The sequence below is a fragment of the Leuresthes tenuis genome, unplaced genomic scaffold (assembly GCF_036924035.1).
Source record: "Leuresthes tenuis unplaced genomic scaffold, fLeuTen1.0.hap1 SCAF_10, whole genome shotgun sequence".
Taxonomy (NCBI): domain Eukaryota; kingdom Metazoa; phylum Chordata; class Actinopteri; order Atheriniformes; family Atherinopsidae; genus Leuresthes; species Leuresthes tenuis.
The window spans coordinates 27,247,308-27,258,777 of record NW_027325364.1 but is presented as its reverse complement, the minus strand read 5'-3'; the positions used below and the strand labels follow the sequence as shown (position 1 = coordinate 27,258,777).

The following is an 11,470-nucleotide window of genomic DNA, read 5'->3' as shown; positions in this document are numbered from 1 at the left end:
GCGGAACACCTCCGCTCCCTCTTTTGATGGTGTATGTTCGGGCATTCAAACCTTTTCTTACCCGCTTTTTCCAAACTATGGTCGGCTATTCACAGCTTCCTCTCCACCATACTTGCATGGTGGGATATTCACACCCACTTGCATCCGAAGACCTCCGCCCCAAATTTTGTTGATATTTAGTCGGACATTCGCACCTTACCCGCTTTTGGCAAACTATGGCCTTCTTGCAGCCAAACCACTCTGATCTTGCTTTTGATGATGTAAGGTTGGGCATTCAGACCTTGCTTCACCTGCTTTTCACCAAATATAGTCGGACATTCACACCTTCTTGCAGCCGAACACTTCCGCTCCACCTTTTAGTGTTCTATCACACCTTTTTTTTTTACTGCATTTTATACATTATGGTTGGAAATTTTCAACCACTCTCATCCGAAGACCTCTCCTCCCGCTTTTGTTAATATATTTGAACTTTAGTTTGACATTCACACCTTCTTGCAGCTGAACCACCTCCGCTCCCTGTTTTGATCATATATGGTCTGGCTACTACCTTTTCTTACCCGTTTGTGAGTAATTATGGATGGACATTCACACCTACTTGCAGTCGAAAACAACCTCTCTCGCTTTTGATGATGTATGGACCGGCATTTTTACCTTTTCTAACACATTTTTCAGCAATTATGGTCGGAGATTCACACCTACTCACAGCCGAACAACTCCGCTCCCGCATTTGATGATGTATAGTCGGGCATTCTCACCCTTTCTCATCAGCTTTTTGCAAATTATGATCTGACATTCACACCTACTTGCAGTCGAAAAGCTCTGCTCCCGCTTTTGATTATGTTTGGTTGGATATTCGAACCTTTTCTTAACTTCTTTTTACATATTTTGGTTGGACGTTCACACCTTCTTGTAGCCGAACACTTCCACTCCTGCTTTTGATGATGTATGGTTGGGCATTCACACCTTTTTTTTGCCCATTTTTCAGGAATTATGGGTGGACATTCACACCTTGCAGCTGAACACCTCCTATCCCACTTATGATCATGTGCGGTTTGATTTTCGAAAAGTTTCTTTCATGTTTTCTAGCAATTATTGATGGACATGTAGACCTTCTTGCAGCTGAACACCTCCGCTCCCGCTTTTGATCATACATTGTCAGGCATTCGCACCTTGTCTTACCCACTTTTTACAAACTTTAGTCGAACAGTCACACCTTTTTGCAGCCGAACACCACCTCTCCCGCTTTTGATGATGTATGGTCCAGCATTCTTACCTTTTCTAACACATTCTTCAGCAATTATGGTCGGACATTCACACCTACTCAGAGCCGAACACCTCCGCTCCCGCATTTGATGGTGTATAGTCGGGCATTCTCACCCTTTCTCATCAGCTTTTTACAAATTATGATCTGACATTCACACCTGCTTTTGATAATGTATTGTTAGGCATTCGCACCTTTTTTTTTACCCATTTTTCATGAATTATGGGTGGACATTCACACCTTCTTGCAGCCGAACACCTCCTCTCCCGCTTATGATCATGTGCGGTTTGATATTCGAAAATTTACTTTCTTGTTTTAAAGCAATTATTGATGGACATTCAAACCATCTTTTTGATGGTGTATAGTCGGGCTTTCGAGCCTTTTCTTCCCGGCTTTTACAAACCATGGTCGGACTTTCACACCTTCTTGTAGCCGAACAACTCTGCTCCCGCTATTGATTGTGTACAGTCGGGTATTTTAACCTTTTCTTACCCGCTTTTTACCAACTATGGTCAGACATTCACACCGTCTTACAGCGGAACACCTCTGTTTCCGCTTTTGATGGTGTATAGTCGGGCATTCGAACCTTTTCTTACCCGCTTTTTACAAACTATGGTGGGACATTCAAACCTTCTTGTATCCGAAAACCTCCGCTCTCTCTTTTGATCATACATTGTCGGACATTCGCACCTTTTCTTACCCGCTTTTTACAAACCATGGTCGGACTTTCACATCTTCTTGTAGCCGAACACATCCGCTCCCGCTATTGATTGTGTACAGTCGGGTATTTTAACCTTTTCTTACCCGCTTTTTACCAAGTATGGTCGGATATTCACACCTTCGTACAGCGGAACACCTCCGCTCCCTCTTTTGATGGTGTATGTTCGGGCATTCAAACCTTTTCTTACCCACTTTTTCCAAACTATGGTCGGCTATTCACAGCTTCCTCTCCACCATACTTGTATGGTGGGATATTCACACCCACTTGCATCCGAAGACCTCCGCCCCAAATTTTGTTGATATTTAGTCGGACATTCGCACCTTACCCGCTTTTGGCAAACTATGGCCTTCTTGCAGCCAAACACCTCTGATCTCGCTTTTGATGATGTAAGGTTGGGCATTCAGACCTTGCTTCACCTGCTTTTCACCAAATATAGTCGGACATTCACACCTTTTTGCAGCCGAACACTTCCGCTCCACCTTTTAGTGTTCTATCACACCTTTTTTTCACCACATTTTATACATTATGGTTGGAAATTTTCAACCACTCTCATCCGAAGACCTCTCCTCCCGCTTTTGTTAATATATTTGAACTTTAGTCGGACATTCAAACCTTCTTGCAGCTGAACCACCTCCGCTCCCTGTTTTGATCATATATGGTCTGGCAATACTACCTTTTCTTACCCGTTTGTGAGTAATTATGGCTGGACTTTCACACCTACTTGCAGCCGAACACAACCTCTCTCGCTTTTGATGATGTATGGACCGGCATTCTTACCTTTTCTAACACATTTTTCAGCAATTATGGTCGGAGATTCACACCTACTCACAGCCGAACAACTCCGCTCCCGCATATGATGGTGTATAGTCGGGCATTCTCACCCTTTCTCATCAGCTTTTTGCAAATTATGATCTGACATTCACACCTACTTGCAGTCGAACAGCTCTGCTCCCGCTTTTGATTATGTTTGGTTGGATATTCGAACCTTTTCTTAACTTCTTTTTACATATTTTGGTTGGACGTTCACACCTTCTTGTAGCCGAACACTTCCCCTCCTGCTTTTGATGATGTATGGTTGGGCATTCACACCTTTTTTTTGCCCATTTTTCAGGAATTATGGGTGGACATTCACACCTTGCAGCTGAACACCTCCTATCCCACTTATGATCATGTGCGGTTTGATTTTCGAAAAGTTTCTTTCATGTTTTCTAGCAATTATTGATGGACATGTAGACCTTCTTGCAGCTGAACACCTCCGCTCCCGCTTTTGATCATACATTGTCAGGCATTCGCACCTTGTCTTACCCACTTTTTACAAACTTTAGTCGAACAGTCACACCTTTTTGCAGCCGAACACCACCTCTCCCGCTTTTGATGATGTATGGTCCAGCATTCTTACCTTTTCTAACACATTCTTCAGCAATTATGGTCGGACATTCACACCTACTCAGAGCCGAACACCTCCGCTCCCGCATTTGATGGTGTATAGTCGGGCATTCTCACCCTTTCTCATCAGCTTTTTACAAATTATGATCTGACATTCACACCTGCTTTTGATAATGTATTGTTAGGCATTCGCACCTTTTTTTTTACCCATTTTTCATGAATTATGGGTGGACATTCACACCTTCTTGCAGCCGAACACCTCCTCTCCCGCTTATGATCATGTGCGGTTTGATATTCGAAAATTTACTTTCTTGTTTTAAAGCAATTATTGATGGACATTCAAACCATCTTTTTGATGGTGTATAGTCGGGCTTTCGAGCCTTTTCTTCCCGGCTTTTACAAACCATGGTCGGACTTTCACACCTTCTTGTAGCCGAACAACTCTGCTCCCGCTATTGATTGTGTACAGTCGGGTATTTTAACCTTTTCTTACCCGCTTTTTACCAACTATGGTCAGACATTCACACCGTCTTACAGCGGAACACCTCTGTTTCCGCTTTTGATGGTGTATAGTCGGGCATTCGAACCTTTTCTTACCCGCTTTTTACAAACTATGGTGGGACATTCAAACCTTCTTGTATCCGAAAACCTCCGCTCTTTCTTTTGATCATACATTGTCGGACATTCGCACCTTTTCTTACCCGCTTTTTACAAACCATGGTCGGACTTTCACATCTTCTTGTAGCCGAACACATCCGCTCCCGCTATTGATTGTGTACAGTCGGGTATTTTAACCTTTTCTTACCCGTTTTTTACCAAGTATGGTCGGATATTCACACCTTCGTACAGCGGAACACCTCCGTTCCCTCTTTTGATGGTGTATGTTCGGGCATTCAAACCTTTTCTTACCCGCTTTTTCCAAACTATGGTCGGCTATTCACAGCTTCCTCTCCACCATACTTGTATGGTGGGATATTCACACCCACTTGCATCCGAAGACCTCCGCCCCAAATTTTGTTGATATTTAGTCGGACATTCGCACCTTACCCGCTTTTGGCAAACTATGGCCTTCTTGCAGCCAAACACCTCTGATCTCGCTTTTGATGATGTAAGGTTGGGCATTCAGACCTTGCTTCACCTGCTTTTCACCAAATATAGTCGGACATTCACACCTTTTTGCAGCCGAACACTTCCGCTCCACCTTTTAGTGTTCTATCACACCTTTTTTTCACCGCATTTTATACATTATGGTCGGAAATTTTCAACCACTCTCATCCGAAGACCTCTCCTCCCGCTTTTGTTAATATATTTGAACTTTAGTCGGACATTCAAACCTTCTTGCAGCTGAACCACCTCCGCTCCCTGTTTTGATCATAAATGGTCTGGCAATACTACCTTTTCTTACCCGTTTGTGAGTAATTATGGCTGGACTTTCACACCTACTTGCAGCCGAACACAACCTCTCTCGCTTTTGATGATGTATGGACCGGCATTCTTACCTTTTCTAACACATTTTTCAGCAATTATGGTCGGAGATTCACACCTACTCACAGCCGAACAACTCCGCTCCCGCATTTGATGGTGTATAGTCGGGCATTCTCACCCTTTCTCATCAGCTTTTTGCAAATTATGATCTGACATTCACACCTACTTGCAGTCGAACAGCTCTGCTCCCGCTTTTGATTATGTTTGGTTGGATATTCGAACCTTTTCTTAACTTCTTTTTACATATTTTGGTTGGACGTTCAAACCTTCTTGTAGCCGAACACTTCCACTCCTGCTTTTGATGATGTATGGTTGGGCATTCACACCTTTTTTTTGCCCATTTTTCAGGAATTATGGGTGGACATTCACACCTTGCAGCTGAACACCTCCTATCCCACTTATGATCATGTGCGGTTTGATTTTCGAAAATTTTCTTTCATGTTTTCTAGCAATTATTGATGGACATGTAGACCTTCTTGCAGCTGAACACCTCCGCTCCCGCTTTTGATCATACATTGTCAGGCATTCGCACCTTGTCTTACCCACTTTTTACAAACTTTAGTCGAACAGTCACACCTTTTTGCAGCCGAACACCACCTCTCCCGCTTTTGATGATGTATGGTCCAGCATTCTTACCTTTTCTAACACATTCTTCAGCAATTATGGTCGGACATTCACACCTACTCAGAGCCGAACACCTCCGCTCCCGCATTTGATGGTGTATAGTCGGGCATTCTCACCCTTTCTCATCAGCTTTTTACAAATTATGATCTGACATTCACACCTGCTTTTGATAATGTATTGTTAGGCATTCGCACCTTTTTTTTACCCATTTTTCATGAATTATGGGTGGACATTCACACCTTCTTGCAGCCGAACACCTCCTCTCCCGCTTATGATCATGTGCGGTTTGATATTCGAAAATTTACTTTCTTGTTTTAAAGCAATTATTGATGGACATTCAAACCTTCTTTTTGATGGTGTATAGTCGGGCTTTCGAGCCTTTTCTTCCCAGTTTTTACAAACCATGGTCGGACTTTCACACCTTCTTGTAGCCGAACAACTCCGCTCCCGCTATTGATTGTGTACAGTCGGGTATTTTAACCTTTTCTTACCCGCTTTTTACCAACTATGGTCGGACATTCACACCGTCTTACAACGGAACGCCTCTGCTCCCGCTTTTGATGGTGTATAGTCGGGCATTCGAACCTTTTCTTACCCGCTTTTTACAAACTATGGTGGGACATTCAAACCTTCTTGTATCCGAAAACCTCCGCTCTCTCTTTTGATCATACATTGTCGGACATTCGCACCTTTTCTTACCCGCTTTTTACAAACCATGGTCGGACTTTCACATCTTCTTGTAGCCGAACACATCCGCTCCCGCTATTGATTGTGTACAGTCGGGTATTTTAACCTTTTCTTACCCGCTTTTTACCAAGTATGGTTGGACATTCACACCTTCGTACAGCGGAACACCTCCGCTCCCTCTTTTGATGGTGTATGTTCGGGCATTCAAACCTTTTCTTACCCGCTTTTTCCAAACTATGGTCGGCTATTCACAGCTTCCTCTCCACCATACTTGTATGGTGGAATATTCACACCCACTTGCATCCGAAGACCTCCGCCCCAAATTTTTTTGATATTTAGTCGGACATTCGCACCTTACCCGCTTTTGGAAAACTAAGGCCTTCTTGCAGCCAAACACCTCTGATCTCGCTTTTGATGATGTAAGGTTGGGCATTCAGACCTTGCTTCACCTGCTTTTCACCAAATATAGTCGGACATTCACACCTTCTTGCAGCCGAACACTTCCGCTTTTAGTGTTCTATGAGGCATTCACATATTTTTTTTCACCGTACTTTATAGATTATGGTTGGAAATTCTCACCCACTCTCATCCGAAGACCTCTCCTCCCGCTTTTGTTAATATATAGTCGGGCATTTGAACCTTTTCTTACCCGCTTTTTACAAATTATAGTTGAACATTCACACCTACTTGCAGCTGAATACTTCCGTTCCACCTTTTAGGTATGTATGGTTGGCATTTGCACCTCTTTTTATACTGATTGCTGAAGATTAAGTTGTACTTTCTCAAACTACAACATTTTTTTATTTGTTGAAACTTGATTTGAAGTGGATAAATAAGGAGGACAAACAGTTTTAAGTCAGGCTGATAGAAGGAATTAATTTTATAGCAAAATCTGTACTTCGTCATATGTCGAGAGATGCTTATTGCTGAAGAAGTTCTTTCTCATTCTACAAAGTACAACGTTGTTTATCGTTGAAACTTGATTAGACATGAATAAATATGAAGGACAAAGCAGTCTTAACTTGGTTTGAGTTAAGGAATTCGTTTTATAGGAGAATCCGAATTCGTGCATAACTCATAAAATAGAGCTTATTTTCGGATTCCTGAAGAATGATTCTGGTTCTTTCTCATAATACAAAGTTTGTTGTTTATTGTTGAAACTTCATCAGAAGTGAAGAAATAAATGAATGCCTATCAACAAATGTGGGATCTAAACTCTAGTGCTTCCTCTAAAATAATTTCCTTTCTCAATTTAGAAATGTGTGTGTGTAAGTCACAACACCCGTGACACCAAAACGGCTTTCTTTTCTCTACACTCTGCACTATGAGCACACACACCAAATCAGAAAGGCTTTTTTCTCTCTTTTCTACATTATGGACTGTGGGGACACAAAACCGCTCTCTCTTTTACTGATCCTCCCGTAATAAAATGGTCGGATCTTATCAAACACACTTTGTTTCTTGTGACAATCAAGTCAGCGAAACAGCGTATACACGTCAAGACACTGAATCAAGTTTGCCACAAGAACTCATAAGTTTGGCAGTATTGCTCTGCCATCAGCAATGATACACACATTTTATTTTCGTGAGACATGTGCAAGCACCTGTTCATCTACTGTTCTATCACTATGAATTAGTGATCTATTATCAATAAGGATACTTCTACAACTACTATCAAAGTATGTCTGGACTTCTTATGTTGTCAGTTGCTATATATGAATAAGTGGGTAGCTATTGACAAGCATTAAGCATGTCACACAGCCCAAACATATAACATTTCAGGACACACCACACAGTTAACAACCACAGTGAAGCGTGTCAAAGCCCAAACATGTAACATTCAACAGGACACTTACACAACACATTCAAATCAAACAGTCAGACAACATACAAGAACATATACCCCAGCCGGCATTGCTCCCTGCCTATTTTCGTACAGCACACTATGTGTGCGCACACCTTTATTCACAAACTCTTCAACTTATACTCTTTTACCGAAGCTGCTACAGCTCGATTGGCCGAATACCCTTAGATCCTATTTCTGTGAATTTGACATCTGCCTTACATATAACAGATTAGCGGTTTAGCAGTTTTAATTTAGCTTGAGTGAAGGAATTCATTTTATAGAAAAATCCGAAATCGTGAAGAACTCATGAAAGTAAGCTTATTCTCGGATTCCTGAAACTTTAGATTTGCTCTTTCTTTTACTGCAAAGTACAACGTTGTTTTTTTTGTTTAAATCTTTCTAGACATGGTAAATATTAAGGACAAAGCAGTTTTCACATAGTTTGAGTGAAGGAATTCATTTTATAGATAAAATCCCAAGAGTCTGCTGAGAAAAGAGAGTGAATGCGAAGTAGACTTTAACACGGCTATGGGAGCGAGCCGAGTGTGGGCTAACCAGGAGAATTGCTTGAAAGAAACGCGACCCCGAATGAGCGGTCAGAACAAAGCCTCAATACGGGATTCTCGTGGTGTTTTTGTTGCTGCCTTGTCTTTTGCACAGAGTAAAAGACAAGGCAGCCATCGAATAGGGCCCGATTGTTCCTACTTGGTCAGCCGAGGAGCAAGGGGGGGGGAGCAAGCGTCTCAACCAAGCAAAGCTCACCATGGGGAAGGTGGCTATGCCAACAAGCCTGATGCCCTGCTCCCGCAGTGACGGATAATCGTACTCTGGTTTCTCTTCATAACGTACAAGTCTTTCGCCTTTTACTAAAGATTTCTGTGGAGAGCAGCACTAATGAGTTGTTTCTATTTTTGGCAGGCTTTACCTTTGCGGGTGAAGCCCTTTCTGTCTGTGCAAAAGAAATCTTCTTACTGTGCAGAGTGACTTCTCTGAGTAGAGTCGCCTTACTTGTTGCGACTGTGCCGATGTTCGAAGCTGGAGTGCAAAGTTGTTGCTTGAATGGTGCTTGCTGGAGCGTGCGGGAGTGCAAAGTTATACCATTTAAAAGGACTGAAGAGTGCTCAGTGCAGCGGGTGGGCGACACTCTGGCCACCTTGAAAACCGAGGTTACATCCACTACCAGGGGCAGCCCAAGTTCTGCCGCAAGTGTGGTGAGCATGGGCACCTGGTTGAGGCTTGTACCAAGGTGTTATGTGGGAAGAGCAGAGAAATTGGGCAAACTTTTGGAGAGTGTCCAAATGGCAGGAAATGTAATCTCTGTGGAGAATTAAATCACCTCTTCAGAGATTGCCCTAAATCTTTTGCCAACAAATTAAAGACGGTAAAGCCACAGTCAAGCCAACAAAGAGAAGGACCAAAGGTGGCAGTTGGTGAACAGGAACAATCGGGCCCTATTCGATGGCTGCCTTGTCTTTAACTCTGTGCAAAAGACAAGGCAGCAACAAAAACACCACGAGAATCCCGTATTGAGGCTTTGTTCTGATCGCTCATTCGGTGTCGCGTTTCTTTCAAGCAATTCTCCCGGTTAGCCCACACTCGGCTCGCTCCCATAGCCGTGTTAAAGTCTACTTCGCATTCACTCTCTTTTCTCAGCAGACTCTTGGGATTTTATCTATAAAATGAATTCCTTCACTCAAACTATGTGAAAACTGCTTTGTCCTTAATATTTACCATGTCTAGAAAGATTTAAACAAAAAAAACAACGTTGTACTTTGCAGTAAAAGAAAGAGCAAATCTAAAGTTTCAGGAATCCGAGAATAAGCTTACTTTCATGAGTTCTTCACGATTTCGGATTTTGCTATAAAATGAATTCCTTCACTCAAGCTAAATTAAAACTGCTAAACCGCTAATCTGTTACATGCAAGGCAGATGTCAAATTCACCAAAATAGGATCTAAGGGTATTTGGCCAATCGAGCTGTAGCAGCTTCGGTAAAAGAGTATAAGTTGAAGAGTTTGTGAATAAAGGTGTGCGCACACATAGTGAGTTGTAGGAAAATAGGCAGGGAGCAATGCCGGCTGGGGTATAGGTTCTTGTATGTTGTCTGACTGTTTGATTTGAATGTGTTGTGTAAGTGTCCTGTTGAATGTTACATGTTTGGGCTATGACACGCTTCACTGTGATTGTTAACTGTGTGGTGTGTCCTGAAATGTTATATGTTTGGGCTGTGTGACATGCTTAATGCTTTTCAGTAGCAACCCACTTATTCATATATAGCAACTGACAACATAAGAAGTCCGGACATACTTTGATAGTAGTTGTAGAAGTATCCTTATTGATAATAGATAAACTAATTCATAGAGATAGAACAGTAGATGAACAGGTGCCTGCACATGTCTCATGAAAATAAAATGGGTGTATGATTGCTGACGGCAGAGCAATACTGCCAAACTTATGAGTTCTTGTGGCAAACTTGATTCAGTGTCTTGACGTGTATACGCTGTTTCGCTGACTTGATTGTCACAAGAAACAAAGTGTGTTTGATAAGATCCGACCATTTTATTACGGGAGGATCAGTATGTATGGATTCTGATGTGACTGATAAACCCATTCGTATCTTAAGCATAATCTAATACGTGAGACAACGCCCTGGCACACAATCAAAAAAAAAAAAGAGAGAGCGGTTTTGTGTCCCCACAGTCCATAATGTAGAAAAGAGAGAAAAAAGCCTTTCTGATTTGGTGTGTGTGCTCACAGTGCAGAGTGTAGAGAAAAGAGAGAAAAGAAAGCCGTTTTGGTGTCACGGGTGTTGTGCACACACACATTTCTGAATTGAGAAAGGAAATTATTTTAGAGGAAGCACTAGAGTTTAGATCCCACATTTGTTGATAGGCATTCATTTAATTTTTCTTTTAATCATTTTTAAAGTGAATACTAACTGAGAAATGAAAAAGGTGAAGAGTTTAGAAGCTTGGTTCAAGAGCAAAACTTGGTTTATGATCAGCTGAGTCTCTAAACAGAACAGCAAAGGGCTTCATCGAACATTTAAAAAAGATTCAGATTGTTAGAATATCCAGAATTTATAGGAATGGTGGTGATTACTCTTATTTTCTAGAATGGAAATAACTGCACCATGTCTGTTTTATGAATTTAAGGGGCTAAAAAGTTTTGTTCTCGTTTTTCTATGATTAACCGAATGTATGTGAGAGTCCAAACAGACAGAAGGGTTACGGCGGAGCGCTGGACCTTCCAAAAAAGATGAGACAGGCTGGACCCGTGCCATACTAGTTAAGACCTGCCTGTGGATAACAGGTTCTTTAAACTCTCACACACACAAACTCACACACGTTCGCACACATACACCCATACACACACACATTCTTGAACTTGCTGCAAGATTAAACCTTTGCATTAACTTACTCCAGCAACTCTGAGTCTCATTGAGAGACTTTTCTCAACAA

General features: G+C 42.0%; 1 non-coding gene across 1 annotated transcript; it reads left to right on the top strand.

The window, feature by feature from the left end:
* Positions 1–8,832: 8,832 nt before the first annotated feature.
* Positions 8,833–8,946, top strand: LOC140317252 (U5 spliceosomal RNA). The gene has a single exon (XR_011917582.1). It is a non-coding gene; the product is annotated as a U5 spliceosomal RNA (small nuclear RNA).
* The last annotated feature ends 2,524 nt before the right edge of the window (positions 8,947–11,470 follow it).